We start from the raw sequence: 6000 nt of genomic DNA on the forward strand, positions 1-6000 counted from the left end.
CTAATTACGCTAATGAGCATAACTCTTAATCTAGACCTCAAACTGATGTCAAATTTTAGGTACAAGTTTATAAATCAGTACCTAAGGTTTCTACTCTTTTACATTTTCAAAATTCACGTTTTAAGGTCATATGGGCATAATAGTCAACATTTAAGCATTTAACGGAAACATGCATGTGAATCGGATAACTAATGAATCAAGTTGTATAATCACAGAGGGTTGTACTAACATGAAACCTAGTCCTAAATAAGCTCTAAGGCATTTGTAAACTATGCTCAAATGGGTCAGAACTGAAAGTCAAAGCAAAAGTCTTCTTTTGCGATTTTCGGTTCCGAACCGAGCTTAAACTGAAAATTGTCGGGGTGAACATGTTTAGACATGTTGTTACATTCATTACCAAGTTATATTAATGATAAAACAGGTTGCATGGCTTCTACATTGTTAATTATGCATTAACTTGAAAATAAGCTTTCTGTTGACATTTTAGGATTAACTTTGACCCGACAATTGACCTAGTTAGATTGGGGATCAGAGGGTGCCCTTTTGAGGGTTTATTGCCCACATAATTACCAACTCATAGGTACTTTCAATTTGAAATTTGACTGGACAAATTAAGATTAATGACGAAGTCAAACCTTAATTACGACGGTTTGACTTTAAGCTAATTATCTAAGCTAAACTGAATTAAAGAAGGTTAAGGACACTTACAAGAGTCAGTCACGCCCCCAAAATCCACATGCGGAACACCACCGCTTGGGGGCGTGACTGACCAGGATCCAGCCACCAATTATACTGAGCAATTTAATTAATTAACATAAGTAATACTCACCAACCACACGGTTGGCAAATATCATAATCAAAGTTCAAAAGAGTTAAGTTTAATAGTAACATAAGTAGCGGAAGCATAGACAATTAGTTTCAAAACAAAGTTCATGGTCCATGTTATTTAGAACCCAACACGCGGGTTAGACGACCACTTCACATCCCCAAGTCGCAAGCTCCTGAGTCACTGGGTACCTGCAAAGCATGCAGTAGGGAGTCAACACAAAAAAATGTTGAGCGAGTTCACTAGTTGTCCAGTTTTAGTTTTCGAAAACGTAAGTTGTTTAGATAAGGCATTTATAATCACGTTGTGGGGAGCTACCCCACCTGTAAGCTCACTAAACTGTAGATACCGAAACTGTTGACGGAAAGTTGTTGTGCCCCGAGTCAATGTCTATCGTCATTGACCAAGATGCAAGGTCTACTAGTTCACGCCCGATCTCCCCCGGTCACGGTGTGAGGTTGTCAAACCTAATAGCGCTATCAACTAATAACCCGTTCGCCCCCGGCGATTAATCGGTACTGTAAGCAGGGACTTAAGGTGATAGAGTTTTGTTTAGCTTGGCTAGTTGTGATTTATAAATAACATCCAAACGTATCTCCCCCGGAGATAGTAAATACCCATTCGGATTTCCCCCGGAAATAATAGTTCAAAAGTATTTTTCCCAAAGTTGGCAGTTTGTCCGTGTCCCTCCTTGGGACGCATGCTTTTAGTGTGTGAACTCACCTTGGGTTGCTCGGCAGATTAGGTTACTTGTCAAACACGCTGGTCACCACGTCCTAACATGGTCACCAGTATAGGTCAGGTTTGGTGTACAAATAATCACGTATATCTTACAAGATTCTAACACAATACATGCAGTTTAACATATAAGTTATTGGGCCGGCCCTAAAGATTCACACAGTTGACAATTAGTCCAGCAAAACACATAGTCCAAATAATCAGGCGGCCCAAACAAAATCAAGTTATGGCCCAATAACTAAGTGAGCAGCCCAGTCGAGACAAGGGGGTCTCGACTCGAGAACTTGCGGTCTCGAGTCGCAACCAAGAGGTCTCGAGTTGTACTGGCTGGTTTCGAGTGGTGCAGGCTTGACTGGCAACCTCAGAGGTTTCGAGTCTTGTCTCGAGTTGTCACGATGAGGTCTCGAGTCGCAGCCGTTGCGGTCTCGAGTTGTCACGCTGTGGTCTCGAGTCGCAATCGTTGCGGTCTCGAGTTGTAGTTTCAAGGTTTCGAGTCGCAATGCTGGTCTCGACTTGTTCACGTGCTGATTCTGATATATCAGGCCAATTTGTACTATGCATCAGGCCCATTTTAGGAAATAACCAATGAGGGTTAACTAACAAGTTTCATTAAACTAACAATTAATTAATATGGATCAAACCTTGCCCTTTTTAAATCTTCAACTCATATTCAACATGTTCATCTCTAGGGTTTTCATATTCATTCAAAGCAAACTTAAACCAAATAGTCAACATAATTTACACACAATCATCGGTTCACCATCATGTATATACATTTGTTATAACAATCTTGCATACCATCTTTAAACAACATTTTCATACAAGAATATGTTTTGCATAACAATCACTCATTCATCTCCAAATTACCTATCATACAATCTAAACATTTAACTAGTCATCAAAGTCATCTATACACATTTAACTATAGAGAACATGTATTCATTCATCAAACATACCTATGTCATGCATTATCATCTATAATGGAGGGGGTACTAACCGGTTGTAAAAAGGGCACTGAATCAAGGAAGAAACCGAGAAAGTAAAGTGTCCGAATGATGATGATGAGCTTGACCGAGTTTCTTGACCGAATTTCTTGACCGAGATTTCTTGTTGATGCCGGTTATTATCGAGCTTGAACCGAGAATTGGGAGAGAAGGTGGTGTTGTTGGGGGTTTTTAGTGAGAGAGAAAAGGAGTGTGTGTTTGTGTAAAAATGAAGGAAGTGGAGAAGGTTTGGGGGTTTTATACTTGGTTTCGAGTAGGCTAAGGGGGTTTCGGCCTAACCGGTTACGGCCCACTCGAGACCGAGTGGCCCACTCGAGGCCGAGTGGTCTCGAGTCATGGTCTCGACTCACTAGCACAAACACATGAATATATATATAGATACATACATACAACACGTAGCATGTAAGAAGGTCACATTTTCATTTAATAATATATATACAAAATGATATTACAAGATGTTTGTTCGGGAAAACCTAGAGTGTCACATTATCCCCAAGTTTTAAGAACTTTCTTCCCGAAAGTTAAAGCAACCACTGCCAAGCTAGTGCGTGTAAGAGTGTTTCAGCGGGGTGTCACACCATCCCCCCGCTAGTTTGGAATTTCGTCCCGAAATTCGGTTGTAGCTTCAGTGCTGGGGGTTTCGTTTGGGAACAACTGGGGATACTTGCACTTCATCTGGTCTTCCCGCTCCCAGGTAAACTCTGGGCCACGTCGCGAGTTCCAACGAACTCGTACGAGAGGTATCTGGCTACGTTTGAGGATTTTGATCTCTTGATCCGTGATCTCAACCGGTTTCTCAGTAAAGTGTAGTTGTTCGTCAATAGCGAGTTCCTTGAAGGGAATTATGAGTGTTTCATCTGACAGACACTTCTTTAGATTAGACACGTGGAAAACGTTGTGTACTGCACCCAGCTCTTCAGGCAGGTTCAATCTATAAGCAACCTTACCGATTCTCTCGGTAATTTCGAATGGTCCGACATATCGTGGATTAAGCTTGCCCCGTTTACCAAAGCGAACCACACCCTTCCAGGGTGAGACTTTGAGTAGAACCCGGTCACCGACCTGGAATTCTAGTGGTTTCCTACGCTTGTCCGCGTAACTTTTCTGACGGTCACGAGCTGCCGCCATGCGTTGTCTGATCTGGGCAATCTTTTCCGTTGTGTCTACTACCAGTTCTGGGCCTGTGATTTGACTGTCACCGACTTCCGCCCAGCAAAGAGGTGATCGGCATTTACGACCATACAATGCCTCAAAAGGTGCCGCCTGAATGCTAGTGTGGTAGCTGTTATTGTAGGAGAATTCCACTAGCGGTAGATGCTTTTCCCAATTCTTGCCAAAATCGATCACACATGCTCTAAGCATGTCTTCCAGGGTTTGGATGGTGCGTTCAGACTGCCCATCCGTTTGTGGGTGATAAGCGGTGCTCATGTCCAAACGTGAGCCAAAGGATTTGTGCATAGCTTGCCACAACTCCGAAGTGAAACGAGCGTCTCGGTCGGAAATAATGGAGGTTGGCACCCCGTGTCTCGAGACTACTTCCTTTAAGTAGACTTCTGCCAAGGTAGAAAACTTGTCTGTTTCCTTAATGGCCAGAAAGTGTGCAGACTTGTTCAATCGATCTACTATCACCTAAATAGTGTCATTCCCGCGTTGGGATCTAGGTAGCCCTGTAACAAAATCCATGGAAATTTGTTCCCATTTCCACTTCGGGATTTCTGGTTGCTGGAGTAGGCCTGCTGGTTTCTGTTACTCAGTCTTGACTCTTGCGCAGGTCAAACATTTGCTAACGTATGCTGCTATGTGGGCTTTCATGCCAGGCCACCAGTACGTGGTCCTTAAGTCGTGGTACATCTTATCCGAACCAGGATGTACTGAATAACGGGACTTATGGGCTTCGTCCATCACAAGCTCACGTAGATCTCCGTAGAGTGGGACCCAAATGCGCCCTGCCACATAGTAAGCGCCATCTTCTTTTTGTTCTAATCGTTGTCTCGACCCTCGCAGGGACTCAGCCCTGATGTTTTCCGGTTTCAGAGCTTCGACCTGAGCATTTCGAATCTGAGTAGGGAGGTTAGACTGGATGGTAAGTTGTAGTGCTCGCACGCGTTTGGGCGTAGTGTCTTTTTGGCTGAGGGCGTCTGCCACTACATTGGCCTTGCCCGGATGGTACTTGATTGCGCATTCATAGTCATTTAAGAGTTCGACCCATCGACGCTGTCGCATGTTTAATTCCTTCTGCTTGAAGATGTGCTCGAGACTCCTGTGATCGGTGTAAACAGTGCACTTGGTACCGTACAGATAATGTCTCCATATCTTAAGCGCAAAAACCACTGCTCCTAGTTCCAAGTCGTGTGTAGTGTAGTTCCTTTCGTGAGTCTTAAGTTGTCGAGAGGCGTAGGCAATAACTTTTTCGCGTTGCATTAACACGCAACCGAGCCCATGAATGGATGCATCGCAGTAAACCACAAAATCGTTGGTACCTTCAGGTAACGATAGGATAGGAGCACTACAGAGGTTATCTTTTAGCTTCTGAAATGCGGTTTCCTGAGCTTCCTTCCATTTATAAACCATACCCTTCTGAGTGAGAGCCGTGAGAGGCTCTGCGATCTTTGAGAATCCCTTGATAAATCTGCGATAGTATCCTGCTAGTCCCAAGAATTGGCGAACTTCGGTCGGAGTCTTAGGGGTAGGCCAATTCTTTATAGAGTCGATCTTAGCTGGGTCGACATGAATTCCATCCTTGTTAACCACGTGCCCAAGGAAATGGACTTCTCGAAGCCAGAAGTCACATTTCGAGAATTTGGCGTACAGTTGCTCATTGCGAAGGAGCTCGAGGATAAGGCGTAGGTGCTGTTCATGCTCTTCTTGACTTTTTGAGTAGATCAGGATGTCGTCGATAAACACAATCACGAATTCGTCGAGGTAAGGCTTGCACACTCGGTTCATGAGGTCCATGAATACCACGGGCGCGTTGGTCATTCCAAAGGGCATGACAAGGAATTCGTAATGACCATAACGAGTTCTGAATGCGGTTTTGGAGATGTCTTCATTACGGACTCTTAGCTGATGATAGCCCGATCGTAGGTCGATCTTAGAGTAGTAGCTCGATCCTTGCAACTGATCGAATAGGTCGTCGATACGCGGGAGAGGGTAGCGATTCTTGATGGTAACTTTGTTCAGCTCACGATAGTCGATGCACATTCGGAACGTGCCATCCTTCTTCTTAACAAAGAGTACCGGTGCTCCTAGGGTGATGAACTAGGGCGGATAAATCCTTTATCCAATAGTTCCTGTAGTTGTGTAGAGAGTTCCTTCAGTTCTGCGGGGGCTAGCCGATATGGCGCACAAGCTATGGGCGCTGCTCCAGGAGCTAGCTCGATTTGGAATTCAACCTGACGGTGGGGAGGGAGTCCAGGTAGTTCTTCAGGAATA

This window comes from Helianthus annuus, chromosome 10 (genome assembly GCF_002127325.2).
Source record: "Helianthus annuus cultivar XRQ/B chromosome 10, HanXRQr2.0-SUNRISE, whole genome shotgun sequence".
Lineage (NCBI taxonomy): Eukaryota > Viridiplantae > Streptophyta > Magnoliopsida > Asterales > Asteraceae > Helianthus > Helianthus annuus.